Raw genomic sequence first — 19,994 nt, 5'->3', positions numbered from 1 at the left:
AGTAGGGAACCTGCTTGAGAAGGGGGTTGGACTGAGGGATCTCCAGAGATCTCTTCCAATCCCTACAGTTCTGTGATTCTATGACACAGTGTTCTGAACCCACCGAGGGATGGTTGGTACTTGCTCCCCCCCAGCGCAAGTGGTGACCATCGTAGTCCTTCAGTTTAATCTGCATGCACACTCAGAGACAGTGCCCCTTTTTCAAGGTCCTCCCATCTCTCTTCTCTTGCTACACGATCCACCACAAGCCCTATTTCCACAAGCCAGCTCTGTGTCACCCTTCCTGGGGGACAGCCCAGGTCACCCCACGCTGCACTGGCTGCTCATTAGCCAGTGCCTTCCTTGGGCAGAGCCACCTCTGAATGCCAGCCTCTGACCCTGCATCACAAGTCATTAGGCACATGCAGCCTGGAACAGAACAAAGTCCACTTTTATATTGCATATAAAATTAACAGGGGGAAAAACAACAGTGATAGAAACTACTTTGTTAAGAGGTAAGATCAGTTACATCAGGTGCAAAGTCCTGAGCTCTGCAAACAGGCTCTGAAAGGAAGAACGAGGTGGCCAGGTGCACACAGCCAATCAAGAGGGAACAGCTCAGAGCCATAATTTCTCAAGATGAGGTAATTACAGAGATGAAAGATAAGAACTTGTATGAAAAGCTTGTGCCCTGTGCTTCAGTTCCACTTCAGCAAGAAAAGCAGTGAATGGGAACAACCAGGAAACTGTTCTACATTGCCTCCTCTTCCCTGTATTTCCACCTGACCATAAGGGTACACATCAAGGCTCTGTCAGAAGGAAGTTCTTTACAGAGAGAGTGGTGAGGTGCTGGAACAGCTGCCCAGAGAGGCTGTGGATGCCCTGTCCATCCCTGGAGGTGTTCAAGGCCAGGTTGGATGGGGCCATGGGCAGCCTGGGCTGGTATTAAATGTGGAAGTTGGTGGCCCTGCGTGTGGCAGGGGGGTTGGAGATTCAAGACCTTTGAGGTCCCTTCCAGCCCTGGCCATTCTGTGATGTCATTCTAGTTGTAAGCACAATTCTTCAGGAGAATGCAAAACAAGAAGTGAGGCCAAAATTGCACCACAGTCCCTGCCAGTAAAGGAGTTGACCTGAACTTGTACATAACCCTCCACAGCTGGTTAGTCCAGCCCTCTCCATAAGCAGCATTACAAGGACTGCCTGCTCAGTGTGGGATATGTGGGGTGCCTGCAGCAGCGTGCTTATTGCTCATAGATGTTACATGATTACAGATTTTGCTGTTGATACAAAGAAGGAAAGGGAAAAGTTTCAAACCCAAACAGAATTTCAAATAAATTCCAAACCAACTCCAGCTCAGCGCTTCTGGGCACCGCTGACTCCCAACAGTCTGACAGGGACAAGTGAATCTTAAGCAAAAGTGTGACCAATGTCCCTACAGAGGAATCTGCCCCTCTGTAACACAGTGTGTTCAGCAGTATGAATGAAACAGTCTTCATTTCACCTGCAAGAAACCTCAGAAACCCCACAGTAAGAGCCAAAACAAGAATTGAGGTGGTAACATCCCAAAGAACCTCACAATACATCTAAGAAAAGCCAGGCTTTTGCTGTTAGCTCTGTATGCAGTTTTCTGACTTCAGAATGTTCACAAAGAACAGCTTTCCTTGCACACATATAGAATACAGCACTGTATAAGCACCATGTAGGCAGGGATGTTTGGGATGTTTATAATCTGTATGTGCCTCCTTAGCTTCTACATTGAAGAACACAGGCAAGGGGTGTTCTCCTATCTTAAGGATGCTTCTGCTGTAGCAGCCTCCAAGCTAAAGCTGAGAGCCATGTGCATGTGTAGGAGGGTTGTGTGTATAATGATTATACTCACATTTCACAAAGTGCTTCTGCCACTGCAGACTTCAAGGCAGAACCTCTGACTTAAGCTATTTTGATGAGTTCATGCACTCTGCAGCAGGCAAATTTGTTTTACGTCTGTAAAGGAATTTAAGGCTCAGAGTAATTTTGTCTAATCCCAACTTCTTGTTAGTGATTCCATTTGCTGGCACAGTTTTTCTCCCAGCAAAACCTCCCCATGCCCAAACACAAGCAAGGCAAAGCACCCCTCTTCTGGGAAGAACGAGGCAGCACCTCAACATTCCAAACAGCCTGAACTGCTGCTGACAGCTATTAGAGAAGTGACAGAGTAATCAAAGCAGCACCGGCGTGGGTGAATCAGCTATCACAAGACATGCTTCCACAATGCCTGATACACGTGTTCCCTCTGGTAAGTGTTCTCACACATGCACGGAGCTACCTGCACAAGTTGAACATGTATGACAGTGTCAAAGCAGTGTCAGGTTGGAAGACATGGCTGAGTCAAACACACGTCTTGCACAGGCTACTAACTAAAAGCAATTGTCTGATGCACACTAAAGGACTAAATAAGAGCAGCTGGCAGAAGCTAGCTGACTGACACAGGGCAAACCCAAAGGTCAGAGGGGGCTCCTGTCCACACCACCACTTACATCCACACATTGGAGCTCCTTCCATTTTTCTGGCACTCAGCATTACTTTCTCCAGGCTACAATAGGTACAGCAAGGTGACTATCACAGAATCACAAAATAGTAGGGGTTGGAAATGACTTCTAGAGATCATTGAGTCCAACCCCAAACGTAACCAAGCATACCCTGATGCTTCTCACAGAATTACTTTGCTTTCACTTCTCCAGCTTAAAAAAAGAAAAAAAAAAAGAGTTTTTTTTTGTTGTTAAAGATCTTGCAAAGCTTTAAGCTAACTATGAACCAGCCCAAGGCAACAGCTTGTTAGTTTTGTGGTTGCTTTTGTTCAGGTTTATTTGGGGGGAGGAAGGACTGAATCTCTCTGTTCCTTCAAGGAAGCTCCTCGATCACAACACACATCCCATCCCTCACATCTGCATGAACTCTCAGCCACAACCTAGCCTTATTTTCAAGTACTGCAATGATGACGTTGCCAAAACACCACTAATTTCTGATAAACCAGCTGAAAACACTTCATCTCACCTACCTGAGATTTCCTGACTGTCACTGCAGCAGCTCTGATCTCAGCACATTTATGCATGTACCCTTGCTTGCTCTACAAGAAAGCAGCAGATTTACCTGGGTAAACAGAAATGCTGTCACATTGTTGGTTGTTGTTTTGTTTTGTGTTTTTTTTTTTTTTTTGTCTCCTGTGCCTTTCTCTGCAATTTCTGGCTGCCAGATAAATATTCCATGACTTCTGCACCTTCTGCAGAACAAGGCCGGACTGTGCACTTTTAACTCCTTTCTCTGGTAAATATTTGAATGCCATCTCAACGTCTGCTGTTGGCAGACATGGTATTTCCTGAGCTACATGTGTTAGGATTTACAACTCAACAATCATACTAAGCACTTAGAGTGTTTAACATAACCGTGGGCATCGAGCAGGTGAGACCTGGATGTGTAATTGTGCCACATGTACCATCACAACACAAGCCTGACCTCCTGCATCTGCTAGTTAATGATCACCTTTATTCAATATACTCAATCTATTCCCAAATAGGTGCTCGACATTTTGGCAAAATGATTTTACAGTTGTAACGTCCTTTTGTCTGTCACTGCATCAGTGAGAAAGACAACTCTGCCTCGCTTTCCGCTCTGAACTCTTTTTGACAACGACAAAAATAGTACAGCATCCCAGCCAAGAATTATTCAGAATGACTGCATTTGAGTTCTGTGCCTAGAGCCAGCTGGAGGTTTGCACCTCGTATATTCCAGCTCAGCCTGTCGGGGTTGAAAGAAGCAGCACCAAGACCATACCATAGGAAAAAGACCCAGACCAGACCAGAATGACACAATTATCTATCTCTGTTTCCTGCTCTGAGAAGCAAGACAGGGATCTGCAGGCAGGTAGATGCACCAGCACACCCCAGGCAGTCTCCCCCCACCGACACACAGTGACTAGTTTTCCACTCTATAGCCCACCACACGTTTTTCCTGCATGAATGTGTCAAACTATTTCTCAAACAAGAACACTTTGGCATTCACTGTGTTGCAGCAGGAAGGTTTGTAGCTTCACTGTGTGTTGCATAAGGTAACACCATGTATCTCTGCACCAAGCCCCCCACCTGCTTGTCACTCTCCTGAAACAGCCAGCTCTTCCCTGACACCTGAACCCTTTATCTTCTTAATGCCTGCTGCCATTTCATGAACCGTCTCATCCTCCACTCAACATCTATTTCCAAGCCTGAAAATCCCACTCCACCCACTCATTCACCCCATGAAAGTTGCTATGCATCTCTGATCACCTCTCTACACCTTTCCCACTTCTCCTCTATCATCTGAGAGGCGGGGGAGTAAAACAGCACTGAGAATCCCCAGTGTGGGCACACCACAGAAACGTACCGTGATGTAATGACTGCTTTTGTTGTTCATTTATTTCCTAACCATCTCTCCAGTGCTGCCTTACGTGCTGGTCCAGAAGCTCAGCTAACTTCCACAGCTCTCTTACATCCTTAAGATCTCGTTCCTGAGCAGAAAGAACCTAATACAGGATGTTAAGATTAAATTTGTAAGTAAACAGCACTAAATGTGACTGCCATTTTATCCAAGTTTACGAGATCCATCTGGCACTTTAGATCCACTGGGTCTTACTCTGAGAGCCTTACTTTTGTTGGTGGATGCTCTTGCTTCAGAATGATCCCAAATGACCTGCATACAGGAAGCAGAGGTGTAAGGAGTATGAGGAGTGCAACCTCCAGAACCCAGAGCTGACAACTGCTGTTAGCAAAAAATTCTTCTACATTTACTCTATTTATCCTCACTCTTATTTCATGTCACACAGCCAATTACTTGTCTGTGAAAGGGCGTGCCTGGTATTATATAGCTGTTCAGCTGAAGAACCTCTGGTAAGCAATCACATCAAAATCCCAACCGGCTGCATCGACCAGACCCCCCTTTTCTCAAGTTTTCTTGTCGCCAAAGAAATTTAACAGGGCATTACTACACCTTAAAGATCTCTGCTGGCTGATCTCTGCACAGGCTGTCCATCTGCACTGGGATCTCATCACAGAATGCATGTTTTAACTCCACAGACACCAGACAAACATTTAAACTAGGAACTCTTCCACCATAATGCCACAGATCTGGGGGGGGTGCAGAAGGTGCTTAATTCAGAAGAAGAAATCAGGCGGCCACTTCTGTTTTTTTGGCATGAGGAGCAAACTAAACAATCATCTGTGTGAACAAGGCAGACAAAGAGCCAACCTCCACCCCCGCCTCGTATTCAGGGAGACCTCTCCAGCTGATTGCAGTGGAAGCCAGATTGATTCCTGTTTCACCTGCTAGCTAGCCAGCTTCCCAAAGCACGGTTTATGAAATAAGCAGCTTACATAACTGTGTATTTTCAGCACTACATACATAAATGCTTCCTCTATCCTGTATAAGGTATTTTTGGATCTCCTAAAATGCTGCTGTGTTCTTCCAGGGCTTTGCGTTCTTCTGCTCAGAAATTGCATAATCTGATGCCATAGGAAATAAGTGATGTTGCATAATGACTCTTACATTCACTGCAGGATTTTGGTACTACATATTTCTATAGCAAAGCAGCCAGTCCTTCTCTGTGGTTCTAAATTGAGGCAGACAGTTTTTGGAAAAAAGGATGCCAGCCACTCTTGGAGGGCTGAGGGGCAGCAAAAGGGCTGGCAAAGGAGAGACCACCCTATACTATGCTGTTACGACCTGAATGTGCTGATGTAAATTAACTTTGTATGCTCATGGACTCTACGTGTGATCTTGACAATCAAATGGAAAAGGGGTTTCTAACTCTACTGTGGTGCCATGAAACCATATCTGCTGTCCCTACAGTCTCCTTCCCGTAGAATAGCCCTCCTTTTTCCCTTACCAAACAAGCACAGTGGTGTCAGGTTCATGGTTGGATCTCAGAGGTCTTTTCCAACCTTAACAATCCTATGATTCTATGATTTCCAATGTCTGATGTGGTTGCTTGCACATCTCTAGCTATGAGCATCCATCAAAGACCAGTGGTTTCATGCATACTGCTTCAACAGCCAACAGACCACTGATGCCCTCTGTCATAAGCTCTTCAAGGATGTTGTGCAGCGTCCAGCTGCCATAACAGACTAAACACTGCCTAGCCTTTACTACCACTGAATTACTACTGGAGGCCATCTTGGATCAAAATTTAGAAGTGACTTCATGCTGTATGTACCTCTTTTATCTTAATAGCTGCCTTGATGGTACAAAACACCTTTGAAAAGCCAGTCCACAGGTTTCAGGGCCGTTTCCCTCTCTCCATCCTTCAGAATTTTGCACTTTACTACCTCATTAAAGATCCACATTACATTACTAATTAACAATAACAAATTAAAGGATTTAAATTCAAATATGTCACAACTACAAAAGCCAGGAGAACTTCAGAGTTCACAGACCCCCTGATGGCTTCCCTGGCATTGCCACGTGAAGCCACTAAGATTTCCAAGTACTACCGTGGGTTGTACCTTGTAAGGGAAATTACAGAACAGGAACATTGTATTTTCCTCCAAGGAGCAGTGTTAAGATTAATTAATGTCTGAGAGATCTTTGAGGATGAAGATCAATATGTAAGTGCTATTTTCAGAAATCCTATGACTGAATCAAACTCTCACTTGAATTCATGCGAGACATCAGCCCGGTCTCAGGTAAATTCACTCACATACTTATTATTATTTTTGTAGTAGATATGAATTATTCAACATTTGCAAAGCATATTTGACATAAAAACTATACACAGCCTCCTCAGCTCTAACAGCTTATGTGATTCATACCCAGCATTAAGGTAACTAAACAGCTGCAGATGAAAACAAAACAAATACTGGGGCACATGCAGAGCTTTGGCCATCCATCACCACTACAAGTGCTGGCACCCAACAGGGAGAGCAGCACACCTGGAGGAGCAGGCAGCTCCCAGGGGAAGCAGCAGCATCAGGCTGTGCTCAGTGAGCATCACAGCGCTTCCACAAGCAAAGAGGATTATTCCTCAACAGAGCAGTGAGCACAATGGCCTGCTCAGGAGCCTCTATTAAACCCATCTTACCAACACGGCGTACGGGCTGGAGCAGCACCCAAGAGGTATGATCCTATTCTTTGGCCACAAGAGCTGTGTGTGATGGTAACACGATCAGGGCAGCACACACAACGCACAATGTCACGGGCTGCAGGATCACAGAGGAGAGTGTACAGGCCCTGTGTGCCACCTGGCATCCTGCAGGGACCTTCCAAGACTCACCCTGCTAGGTAGCTCTGACAAAGGAAGGGTATCTTCTCAGACCGTGAGGACAGAGGTCAGGTGTTCCACATGCCAGGGGTAAGCTCCCAGCCGTGCATCTTCATTACTGCTTTCGGTGTCCTTCACAAGACCTGAAGGCTGCAAAGCGATGGGCTGGGGACAGGAGAGGACAAGCATCCCAGGAGAAAAAGAAACCTCCACTCCGAGTCCTGCACTCCACAGTCCCGCTGCTGGAGGAAGCCCAGCTTCCCTCCACACCCCATGGGGGTCTGCGTCTCCTTTCTTTCCTCACAGCACCCCTCACCCTGCTCTATAAACAGCAGGGACAATATCACAGGTCTGAGAGATGATTACAGAACCACATACTTTCCACAGAAAAATCCCTTCTTGACCCAGGCCCACTCCCAATTGTCACAAGTGCCTTTAAGCCCACTCCAGCACGCAACATTTTGCTTAAGGTTGTAGACATGGGAAGAGTACAAAGGTCAAAATGAGTATTCACAAGGGAGACAGCAAGCACACACAGTGTTTCTGCTTCCAGCCCACCTTGCCATAGCAGCAGCTTCCTATCCAATCCAAAGCAGAGCATGGTTTCAGTGAAATATTTACTACCCACCCCCTTTTCCCCTGCAAGAAGCAAAAGTGATTTGCTGAAGTGTCACAGCAAGAGCATCGTTCAGGAGCTCCAGCCCCAGCACAGGACATAAGGAGAGAAAAGTAGTGTCCTAAGCAGGCCAGGGCTTGCTGAAGGGTTCAACTCCTACCTCCTTTCTGCAAACACAGAGATAGCTTTTACCTCAATTTATTCACTTTCATTCAGCGATGTGCAGAAGCAGCCCTCTGCAATCCTCCTCCGCAGCTGGGACTTCAGGTGGGAGCTCAGCAGAGCTGCTGGATGCAGACAGCTGTGGGCACTGCCTGGCCCACCCTGTCCTGCACAACAGGGCTGCAGAACCTGCACCAATATTACTCTGTTCACACTGATGTCAGACCTGTTCTTCTCTTTTATTTTTATATATAGATACAGACAGATAGATAAAAGCTTGTAAGATTCTCCCATTTTGGAAAATGTGATGACTATTTCCACAACTGAACTGCAGGAAGCCCTAAAGGAGGCACCACTTCCAAACAACTCCAGGCTCAGACACCTTCTCATATTTGCTGCCAGTCATTAAAGAAAGAACACAACAGAAAATAGTGCAAAACCTTTATCCTGTCCTCTCAGAACAGCGCCTATTTTAATAACTATCAATTGTGAAACCGCTTACCTATGAAGAGATCCTCAAACAAATCACAACTCAATTTGCTGATCCATCAGAGATAAGGCACTTACCAACTCCTTAGCACGGAATACAAAAGAGGAAGGTTAAGAAAGCAATGGGAGGAAAACGTGCCCCCATTAACACGGTACAGCAGAGCATGCTCATCAGATGCGCAGCACTGGGAGCTGCTGGCTAATTGCAGGCGTGGGGGTCACAGTGAATCCCGGCCATAGATGCAACCATCAGGCAGCAGGGGACAAAGCCAGCTCTGAGTGACAGCACTGCTCCAGCTTCAAAAGACCCAGAGGGCCCAGGAACAAAACCGGTGCAAGAGCAGGAGCAACCAGCTCCACCAAAACATCATGCGTTTGAGTTTCACAGCAGCAGTGTGCTACAGAAATGGAGCTTCAGAAGGTCGCAGCCCTAAAAATAAAAAGCCACGCAGCAAAAAGGACAGCAACAGAAACTTGCACGCCACCAACAACTTTAATTGCAGGATATCTGTGACCACACAGCAGGTGTTGAGAGAAGGGCCACACCTGCAGCCAGATCTGCTCAATCTCTCTCATTTCACTTCTGTTCTTCTCAAATATTTGTATGTATTCTCCCCCAAAATCAGCCTCACGAGTTCTTCCCGTTTCTCTTGCTGAAACAGACTGCCTATTGATAAAATCCATCTCTCCAAACATACAGACCTGATGTCATCTTTCCCCAGATCAACCTAAAATAGCCCATTTTTCATTTACCGAACAGAGCTATCTGGCTTGGTATGATTAAGATATTGCAGCACAGACACCTCCCCCCACGCTCCAAAAATAAAATTATAGAACAGCTCCAGTCATCTCATTGGGAGAAAACATGACATCATGCCCCATCCAGGTGAGCAAGACTATGACAAATCTTGCCCCCGTGAACTGATCCTTAACCCAAATGCTGCTCCCAGCTCCTGGTTTATTGGGGAAAGGAGAGAGCTCCCGGTGCCACGCAGATGGCACAAGCTGCTGCTTGCTGTAATAAAGGGAAAATTCCTAACAGGCTACTAAAAAGAAAAAGACATCTCTCCATCACTTCAGAAACGCATTTAAATTATTTACTACTGTGACACAACATAAGCAGCATTTCATTAGTCCACATGGGAAAGCATCACAATTGCCTAGAAGGGAGAAAAAAAAAAAAAAAAGGAAACAAAACAAAAACCACAATTGCCATTTCTAGTAATACTTATGACATTCCCTGCATATTCCACACATATCCATTCTCTGTCGATTTTCCCTGCTTCCCCTTTAAAAGGGGGGCACAAGAAGATAACGTGCAGAATTGTAACTGAAAAATGTCTCTCAGACAAGCAAAGGACAGGGCAGCTCCAGATCTATAATGTGGGGATGGATGAATTCAGGTTTCCCATTTCCCCATCCCTGCCCTCAGCATCATTTTTCAGCCCTATCACATCACAAATGCAACATCCATCTGTCCTTCCCAGATAAATGGCGAAACGGGAGCGCTGCCCATCAAACAGACACAAGCACACACGCTTCAAAACAGACATTTTCTCCAAATACTCACAAGGGTGAAGGTTGCCGACGTGATGCTCCATTTTCTGGTTTTAAAAAGATGGAAGGCAAAAAAAAGAAAAAAAAAAGAAAGAAAAAGAAAGAAAAAAGGGGGGGGGAAAAAAAAAAAAGGAAGCGTTGCAAAATAAAAGGAAATTCCACCCACACAATCCTGCAGCCTGCTGCAAAGGAGCACAGAAGCGTGCTGACGTCACAGATTCATGAATGGATGGAAATGGGGCTGTTTGGAGATTCGGCGGTGCTGGCTGGGGAGCAGAGGGCAGCCAATCCGCGCGGGCACCGCCGGCCACCTCCTGCCTGCCAGATCCGGGCAGCACGAGCCCAGCAGCCCCACGCCAGCAAGGCGGGGAGGGGATGCAGGGAGCAGGCTGTGCATCGCTGGGGCTGGGGGGAAAATGGCATCAGTGCTGCCATGCTGGGGAAGGAGCGGGCGAGGACATCCTCCGCTGCCTCCGAGCCGAGCTGCTGCCCCTGCGCGCGGCTCGGTGACGGCAGCGTATCGAATAGCAGCCATCTGTTCTATGAATCAAGTGCATTTAGTAATCAGAAAAGGAGTTTGTTATCTCTCGGGTTGGTGGTTGGTTTTTTTTTGTTTGTTTGTTTGTTTTTTTTTTTTTGAGGATTTCAAACCCTGGGTATTATTATTAAGATAATGAAATATAAGCATGCACTGGAAGGAAGCCGCAGGGAGAACAATAGGAGGCTTGTGTTTGATAAGTGATGCAAAGGCACCAACAAAATCAAAATAGGAGCACGGACAGAATCACGCATTCAGCTCTCCCCAAACACTCGCACAGCAGGCAGACAAGCGCCCAATGTCAGAAGTGCTCAGCACAACTCCAAGCACACCGAGTTGAAGACGTGCAGCCGAGCGCAGGGAGCAGAGGGCACAGCAGGCCTCCAGCCGCACAGCAGCCCACCGCCATCTTCATCCCATCCCACAGCCGTGCCAACGCACGTCCTCAGTTCTGCACGCCAGGTGCGAGGGCACTGCGCCATGCCGGAGGCCTGAGTGGATGGCGGTGTCCTGGTGGAGGCACCAAGAGCAGCACCAGATCACTGATGGTAGAATTATAGAATCGCTAAGGTTGGAAAAGACCTCCGAGCTCATCCAGTCCAACTGCCCACCTATCACCAATACTTCCCACTAAACCACATCCCTCAGTACTTGCGTTCTCTCTGCCCAGAGCCAAGCTCAGCCTTGGTTTTGCATCTTTGAGATAGGAGAGAAGGAGCGGGGAGACGAGCATGGCCAGGAATTAAGGCCTGAAGAAAAACCTCAGCTGCACACTGCAATTACACCATTTGGCATAGGCTGCCCAGAAAAGCATGGTGCCCCATCCCTGGAGGTGCTCAGGGCCAGGCTGGATGGGGTCCTGGGCAGCCTGAGCTGGTGGGAGGCAGCCAGCCCACAGCAAGGGTTGGGACTGGGCAAGCTATAAGGCCCCTTCCTACCCAAGCTGTTCTATGATTTCATGATCTTGGGGGGGTAACAGAACTCATCAGTGTGATTAGAACTGTTTCTGAATAATTTGTAGCTTCCAGATTTTCCATATTTCCACCGCCCATGCTCCTAGCCAGCAGGAAGCAACTGAGCCAAAATTGGATATCCTGACATTTACCCTGTGAGGCACATTTTGAGAGGATATCTGAGGCATTCCCATCTTCTTCTATGGAAACTGGGTAGCATCCCAAAATCACGGGTGCAACAAACAAAGCAGATCTGAGTTTGGAAAACGAAGACTGTGCTCCTTTCTACCCCTGATGCTAACTTCAATGGAAGGAGAACGGCCTTCCTGAAGGCTAACAGAGCCACACACACACACACACACACACAGAGTACTTACAGAGAATGCACTTACATGAGGAGATGGGTTGTTGTTTGCATGAGGTAAGACAGTAGAGTTATTTGTTGGGGTTTTTTTTTGTTTAAGTGTCTTTGACAGGGAGACAGGGGCTCAGCAGATGGCCAGGATGGCACAGACAGAAGGTAAAGCATGGAAGCCCCCTGCACACCCTCACCTTTCAGAAGTACCCAGGGTCTGGATGCAATCAATCCAACCAAAAGGCTGCTATGATATGAGTGCATCAGTGGGCTCCGAATGCAGTGGCAGCCACAATCATTTCAGCTTTGATTTGGGACTTCAGTTTTTGAATGGAGCTTTATAAAGCTGACCAGAGAAAATGAAAATTAATGTAAATCTCTCATTACCTACTTTCAAGATCAAAGAAAGCACACATTAACTTCTGCTGAGGAGATCTAATGAATGAAAACCTATTTTTTTTAAGAGCTAGAATTCATGAAAAATACATCATGAGGTTTCTACCCAGACCACACAACAGCTGCAGGTCAAGCAGTAAGACACAAAAGAAGAAGCAGTGCTGTGAAGGGAATGACATTTCCAAGGGATGTCTGCATGCCATGACTTCTCACCACATGGACATTTGGGTCCTGCCTTCCTTGTCCCCAGAGCACAAAGTTCTGCTTTAAAACCTTGCCACCATGGTATGGAAATGAGCTTATAGATTTCTGTGCACTTTTAGGACAGAAACAAAAATGGCAATTGCTTCCTTACCCTAAGACAAAATGGGATAAAGACAGGATTGAGAAAGGGAGCACAGTACCACGCTCAAAAAGGGGTAGAAAAGGAGAAATACTGCCACAGAGCTAAGAGCTCATAGGCAAAAATAGAACAGAAAATAATTTTCAGAGGTTTCCAAGGGTTAATTGCAGTGACATTTTAAAAACACCCAGCAGGGAAAGTAAGTGGGAACAAAACCCCAGGACGGCTCCGATAGAGGAAAAGCACTTCAACATGCAACTTCAGATTTTCTTTTCCATGGTGCCCAGGGCCAGCGTACCAACACTGAATTGTCTCCTTGTCTCAACAGCCCAGGTTACAACTTTACAAACGCAAAGGTCCTGAACTGAATCCAAGATAAGTACCTTCACTCGGTATGAAAAGCAACCATTGGCCTAAAAGTGATGGCTGCTTACAAGATCGTGCTGGTAGCCAAACAACAGCATTAGAAAACAGGAGGGCTGCAATCAGTTATGCGCCTCAATAACACACATGAGCTCCTCTGTTGCACAAGTGGTGGGTAACTACCTACAAGTGGTGGGTAACTACCTACAAGTGGTGGGTAACTACCTACAAGTGGTGGGTAACTACCTACAAGTGGTGGGTAACTACCTACAAGTGGTGGGTAACTACCTACAAGTGGTGGGTAACTACCTACAAGTGGTGGGTAACTACCTACAAGTGGTGGGTAACTACCTACAAGTGGTGGGTAACTACCTACAAGTGGTGGGTAACTACCTACAAGTGGTGGGTAACTACCTACAAGTGGTGGGTAACTACCTACAAGTGGTGGGTAACTACCTACAAGTGGTGGGTAACTACCTACAAGTGGATCATTGTTAGAACTTCCCCATGTCTCATTCAGACACAAGCGCTGGCAAAAGCAGGGGACTCTTTATGAAGTATCAGATGGCCAAACAGGACCTTATGTTTAGTTCAATATTAAAGCAAAAACAGAAGGAAAAAAATCGCATGGTGTATGACAAGGATATAAGCTACTATAAAAACAAAGTTCATGTGGGAGCAGAGCAATGCCTGTTCATCCCAGTGTCCCATCTCTGTTGGCACACAGGGAATCAGAAAAACTACAGCAAATGCCAAACACTCACTCTGGCAAAAGCAGAAAATTAGAATAGACTGAAGTAACTCAAAGGCTAATTTCGTAACTACATGTACATAAGGCTGCTTACAAATCCACTCTGCTGAAAGCCTAAGTGTTTGCATAGATACGATATCTAAAGGGACGCTTTATTGTCAAGCTCTGAAATGTACAAAATACTTGATTCCCTCCAACCCTGCAGGCAAACATTCCTCTTCTGAGTGCCCTGAACTTCAGTGGTGGCGTGGGCAGCAGAAATCGTCTGTAAGCCTGGAGATCTTCTGGTGGTTTTTAAAATCTCAGAACTGAAGAGAGACTCTGGTCAAGAATTCCTTCCTGCAAACACAGCTGAGAGTAATTGCAGTCTGACAGGACCTGAGCTGTGGTGAGGCCTTCAGGTCTGTTCATGATTGAAAGCAGAGAGCTGGAGGTGGCTACGAACTCAGACACGCAGTGCTTTGAGAAAGTCACCCCCCCATCTTCAATGCCTAACCAAAAACACAATTAAAGGGAAGGAAACGAGTACATTTTCTGCTTATTTTTCCCCTTGGAGGTCATTTGCAGAAATCCCTAGCAGAGGACCCACGAGAAAAGCAGATCCATTTATTTGGGGAAGCAGCCATGAAATAGTGATTCTCCCAGAGAACGCTCCAAAATGAAGTCTTCCATAACAATAATTAACGCTAACAGAATTGCCAGCAGTGACAAATGCTGCAAAAGTAATAAGAACGTACAATTATCGGCCATAAGGGATGCTTTTAAAGCTGGCTAAGCTACAGCCACCCTTCCCTAGGCTGGGAGCTGCAGAGCACTGCAGAGCTGGGCTCATGGGTCCTGAGAGCCAAGCCTCAGCACTAACATGTGGAAAGGAAAGTCCTATCACCTACGTTATTCCCACAAAAAAGCACTGATCTGTCAATGCAGAAATAGGAAACCACTGGGAAATAGTGAAACAATGTTGGATGTTCTGTTCAGAGGGCAAAATCCACTTGCACAAATATACCAACAACTGCTGAGCAGATGTTTTGTAGAGAAGGATTTGGAGCTATAGAGAGGATCACAGACTGAGTGCAAATTATAACTATCAAGTTGTCTCAAGCAAGGCAACTTTATCCAGTGACAGGAGCACAAATTCAGAGAATGGAAATAACCAGTCTGTTCAGTTTTGGAAAAGTCTGTAGAAAAGCCCATTTTTGGGTGAGGCTTGCCAACAAACAGAATCTACCACAGAACCATCAGGAGAGCAGAGCTGACAGGGGGACCTAATGGCTGGGTGGGCTGACTGAGGTTGCTCCATCTAAGCAAAGTAAAAAGAGAAGACCTGGAACTTTGCAGGACTCTCTTCCTATGGAGACAATGAAACACTGAAAGCTCTGCAGCAAGACCAGAAGCTAAAAAATTAATCTGATCTTTTGCAGCATGAGGTCTTGCTGAATTAAATCTTTCCAGCCTTGCTGCTGTTACACAACCTCTTTGAGGAATATTACTCAGACTTATAGCAAAAAAAATACAAAAAAATGTCAAAAGCCCATTAAGGAAGCTGAATTCAAGCATTTGTAAGTTGGAGCCTGATAGAATGAGGCACTATTTTTGGTATTAACAGTCCTCTGTAGCTTTGTGATAAAGTTCTTTTGAGAACTGTTGATCAGCCCTATGTAAATACTCCTAAGACACATAAAACCTACTCATCCTCCTCCTCCCAGACTAGCACCATGAAGCTCTCAGTAGCTTTTTCTTTACAGCTCACTGCTCTTTTCCCCCTCTTCTCTTTCCTGTGGCATTTCTTCTGCTCTGCTGCTGCTGAACACAGACACCAGGATCTTCTTGGTTGGTCTGAGGAATCACAACACAGAATTACTCACTTTACAAAGAGTAATAATACATTAAGCATCGGAAGTCAGTTTTAGCAGATTCTTGGTTCGGAACAGTTAGATTGAGTGTCAAACTTGTGAGCAAAGATGGTTTTGACTCTTGCTTTCAAGAGTGGTGCTGGACAGCACAGAATCACATGTACCAACCTACAGCAGGACACTCTCAGGAGGTGCTGCATGGCATACCGAACGTTTGCTTTCTCAATTAAGTCATAGAGCTGTCTCCAAGGGACAGCCAAAAATAAAACATCCCTCAAAGGGGCACGTTAAAGTTAGGCAATGTTCCAATATTCATCTAAATCAAACCATCAGCTTTGCACTGCGTATGATTTTACCTATCCAGAGAATCACAGAATGGCCAGGGTTGGAAGGGACCTCAAGGATCACGAATCTCCAACCCCCCTGCCACATGCAGGGCCACCAACCTCAATAAGTTCTCAATGAGAGAAAATAAGTACCATGCTTGCAAACACAAGTGATGCCTACAGGAGACAGAATGACAATCATGTTCAAAACACGGCAGCTGAAGCATTAACCCCAGGACAAGTCTGTCATAGCAGTATACAAAACCTGCAGTACTTCACAAGGAGAGTAAAAACAGTGAGTACATGTCCCCTTCAAGCTAAGGGCTGTAAGCCTGCTCAGACCCCAACATCCCACTTAGTAGTGAGGCAAAGTTCGCAGAAAGTGCCTGTATCCTTTGCAGAAAGAATCTAATAGTGTCAGAAAAAAAAAAAAAAAGAAAAAAAAAACACAATAAACTATCTGATTACAGCATGTCTGGTTGACTTTCTCCCCCACTGCTTGTGATTTACTAGACTTCACATTCCTCCATAGAGGCACTTTTTGTCCTTAAGGCACCTCTATTTCACTAGGACCCCACGACTGTGCATATTACACACCAAACCAGAGCACCTTTTCTATTAACTGAAGAAAATGAGACCAATAAAAAGACGCAGTGCTGATGAAGAAACTGATGAATTGCTGGTGAAGACGCAAGGGCAGGGTAGTTTATGCAACTAACTGCTCTCATTGAGATTAAATAAAGTTTAAATCAAGGGAGAATGCCTTTCTTTAGTAAAATACTTCACCTTAACTATAGCATGATAGAGGCTGAACACATGAATGCTTTGCCTCTAGAGCACCCATTATCGCTCACAGAACAAGTAAAAATTGAGAGCTTTTATATTATATTGTTTTATTTTATATGCATCTCCACCTTTCCTGTTCCTGCAGTCCTTCACATGGGTGCCTCAGTTACCTTCTAAAACTCACATCTCTATTTTTTTCCTGTATGAATTGTCTATAATAAAATTTATAGAACAAGGCCGTTTTCAGTCTCCTTGAGATTGGAAAGGTTTCTTGCCTTATGCATATATCCATTCATGGACTAAAAAAAACTACAATGATTTTACAGTTAAAGACAAGAATGATTTCTCAGCTAGTATCTGTAAAGAAAACAAGAACTTTTTTTTTTTTTTAAACAATATTCCTCTAAGCTTAATTCCCAAAAGATTATAGTATTACTTTACAATCTGTTTCTTCTCACAGTTCTCACATACAGCTCTGCACCCTATTTGAAATGTCAGATACCTTCTTTTAATACAAAAACACAACGGTAAAGAAAGCCCCTGATCGCAGCTGGTACTTGCCAAAGGGTAGCATCAGACAGAAAGCGAGACACACAAGCTCTGCACTACCTATGGCAACAGACATCAGACACAAAATCAGCAGCAAGAGCCAGCAAATCTGAGTGCCCATGGCACAGCAGTTACCTCCAGCAGTCAAGTTTGATATTACTATAGACATTAAGCATAATTTTAGAAACACTGAACAGTTGCTAGAAAACAAACAAATGGCTAAGAGCATCTTGTTCTAGCATTATTTAGCCTATAGCCTGCTTCTCAGTTTTGAAGTGAATCATTACCCTCTATATTTTATGGAATTTCACTGGTGTCTTTACTTGTTCCCTCCTGTTCACTACAGACTGCATCCGAATCAGAACCCACTAGATGTCCTACAACTAAGCTACTGCAGGAGAGTGAGGTTAACAGTGGCATGGCTGTGGACATACTATCACACGGGACAGTAAGTTTACCTCATCCCCACCTTTGAAAAGCAAAGCACATCTAAAATTTATGGGTAGCCGCAGGAGTGAGTGCTTTATTGTTTTGTGCCTGCTCAAGTTTCTGATTCGTTGCTACAGTTAAAGCACAGACAGCTGTGGGTACCTGATCATTTTTCCAGGTGTACTGAAAGCCCATGTCCCTTTGGCTTGCTGTACATGTGACTCCTCAAGTCAGGTAAACCAAGCTGGTCCCTGAAGCTGCACCACCGATAATGCTTGAGACAGTCCAGCACCGAATTCTTCTCTCTAGAAAGAAAAGCAATAAGAAAACTCAGAATCCTATTGAACAAAAATCTGTTTAATTAAATGCTCCTAATACCCACCCAAAACATCCTATTAGCACACCGTGATGCTACATGGTACATTTAGATGCAGCAGAAAACTGCCAAAATAAAGTATGCACTTTCAAAAAGGATGGAAGCTGGAAGCAGAAAGAGCTCATCACATGCAGCACATCCTTCCTTTGCACACTCTATAGTTCTTTTACGTTACAATGTTAATCTAAATTAAGAAAGCAGCTCCCACAATAGAGCTTGCAGCTTTCCATGTTAAATGCATACATCTCATTGTGGATTGGATTTTAATATAACACACTTTAAGATAATCTATTAATGATTTTTCTCATGTAATTTTATACCTACATTTCAAGTTGTTTCCCTATTTTTAAGGAAATTTTAGGAAAGGCACAAGCTGTTACATTCTTCCATCATACACACAGCTCATCGTACCATCATCCCTCTTGCCATCACAACCATGCAAGCAAAGAACCTGGGGCTTCTGATCCTCAGCCTGCTGCATATTCTTCCCATCCCACAGAAATCTAAAGGACTGCAAGGCTTAGCCCAGCTCTTCATAGAATTAGAAATAATTAAGACCTTGAAATTGCCAAACAAGACAAAGACTGAACTAATTGGTCTTCAAACACATTGCCTCTACCTGCAGGCCTATTTATACATGAAAACATAGATGTTTGCCATAATTTGTAAAGAACTCACTTGGTGGTTCCATTAAATCAATGGCCCCAAAAGTTAGCAGTCACAGATTTTAACCACAGTTTTAAGGAAAAGAATAGTACATGTACATTCATAGGCACACATACACATACACACACATGCACAGAAAGATGTGTTTTCCTGCTTAAGGAAAAACAGATTCCAAGTAGATAGGTACTACAGACGAAACAGTAATACATAATTGAGAATCAAACCACACAAAATAGAAAAAGATTGCATTTGATTACATTATAGTTAAAACAGCACATAATAATGGAGAGATATTCTTAGAAGACACGAGCGTGACGATGCCTGAAGCTGGCAGAGTGCCACTGGAATATATTGTTGAATTTCACACAAAAATATGTCCATCTGAGACTTAAAACATTAGTTTGTAACTGCCAGCAGAAGTAGGAATTGTCAGCAGTCTGAGGAGAAGGGTTTTGAGGCCTGAGGACTTGGGCCACCAGGTGAGTGCTGCTCCTCCTACATGGGGATTTACAGCACTTTGCTTTTAACAGCCCTTACAGCACTCTGCTTTTAACACATTGCCTTCCAGATTCAACCTGGAAGATTCTATGTGTCTGTAACCCAATACTCTTGGTAATAAAATCAATCAATAAATAAATAATACGAATAAAACAAATACAAAACCACTCATATGCAACCACTCATGCAAAGAGAATCATATGATCTGGAAACAATTACAGAACACACCTGGTGATTAGATTTTTTTCCCCTTTCCTATCAGCCAAGGATTTCTTTCAAGCTATTACTTCTCATCCCAACAAAATACCAGCAGAATGCTAGGTACCTGGATTCAAACACAATCCCCTACAGATGTATTTTATTTAAAGAACTGAACAAACAGAATACTATTTGCTTTGAAATTCTCCTACAAGTGGTGAAAGCAGAGCTGTGACTGTTGCATTGTGTTCAGCAGAGCTCGGATTGCATTTGGTTTAAGGTCTGTTAGAGATGCTGCTCACTGCTGTAGTGTGGCTTTGCACTCTCGTGATGGCACCCAGTTCAAAACAGAAGATTCAAAATAAATACTTACAGGGAAGATGCACGAACAGCACAAAGCCAGCAGCTGCAGCTGATTTCTTCAGTCACCTTTGTCCCAGCCTGGCTGCTGGTCCTGGATTATTGCTGGTCTTTAACTACCCAGGCCTTGAAGCCCTGGGAAGTTCCTATCCCAGCTCAGCAAGGTGGGAGGGTTTGTTGTTTTAAC

The 19,994-nt window shown here is 44.7% G+C and overlaps 1 protein-coding gene across 9 annotated transcripts in view; it reads right to left on the bottom strand.

The window, feature by feature from the left end:
• MAP3K13 (mitogen-activated protein kinase kinase kinase 13) overlaps positions 1-19,994 on the bottom strand; it is a 64,189-nt gene that overhangs the window by 23,527 nt on the left and 20,668 nt on the right. For 7 of the 9 annotated variants that reach the window (XM_085233150.1, XM_085233152.1, XM_085233153.1 and 4 more), the window contains one exon: positions 17,872-18,014. The gene's annotated coding sequence lies outside the window, so the exon portion shown is untranslated. Of the gene's footprint in view, positions 1-7,255; positions 7,394-17,871; positions 18,015-19,820; positions 19,842-19,994 lie in introns of those variants that run through there. The other 2 variants (XM_085233155.1, XM_085233158.1) reach the window with 2 other exon arrangements.

This window comes from Meleagris gallopavo, chromosome 11 (genome assembly GCF_905368555.1).
Source record: "Meleagris gallopavo chromosome 11, MGAL_WU_HG_1.1, whole genome shotgun sequence".
NCBI classification, from domain to species: domain Eukaryota; kingdom Metazoa; phylum Chordata; class Aves; order Galliformes; family Phasianidae; genus Meleagris; species Meleagris gallopavo.
Note: the sequence above shows the minus strand (reverse complement) of the source record. Positions and strands in the feature narration are given on the sequence as shown.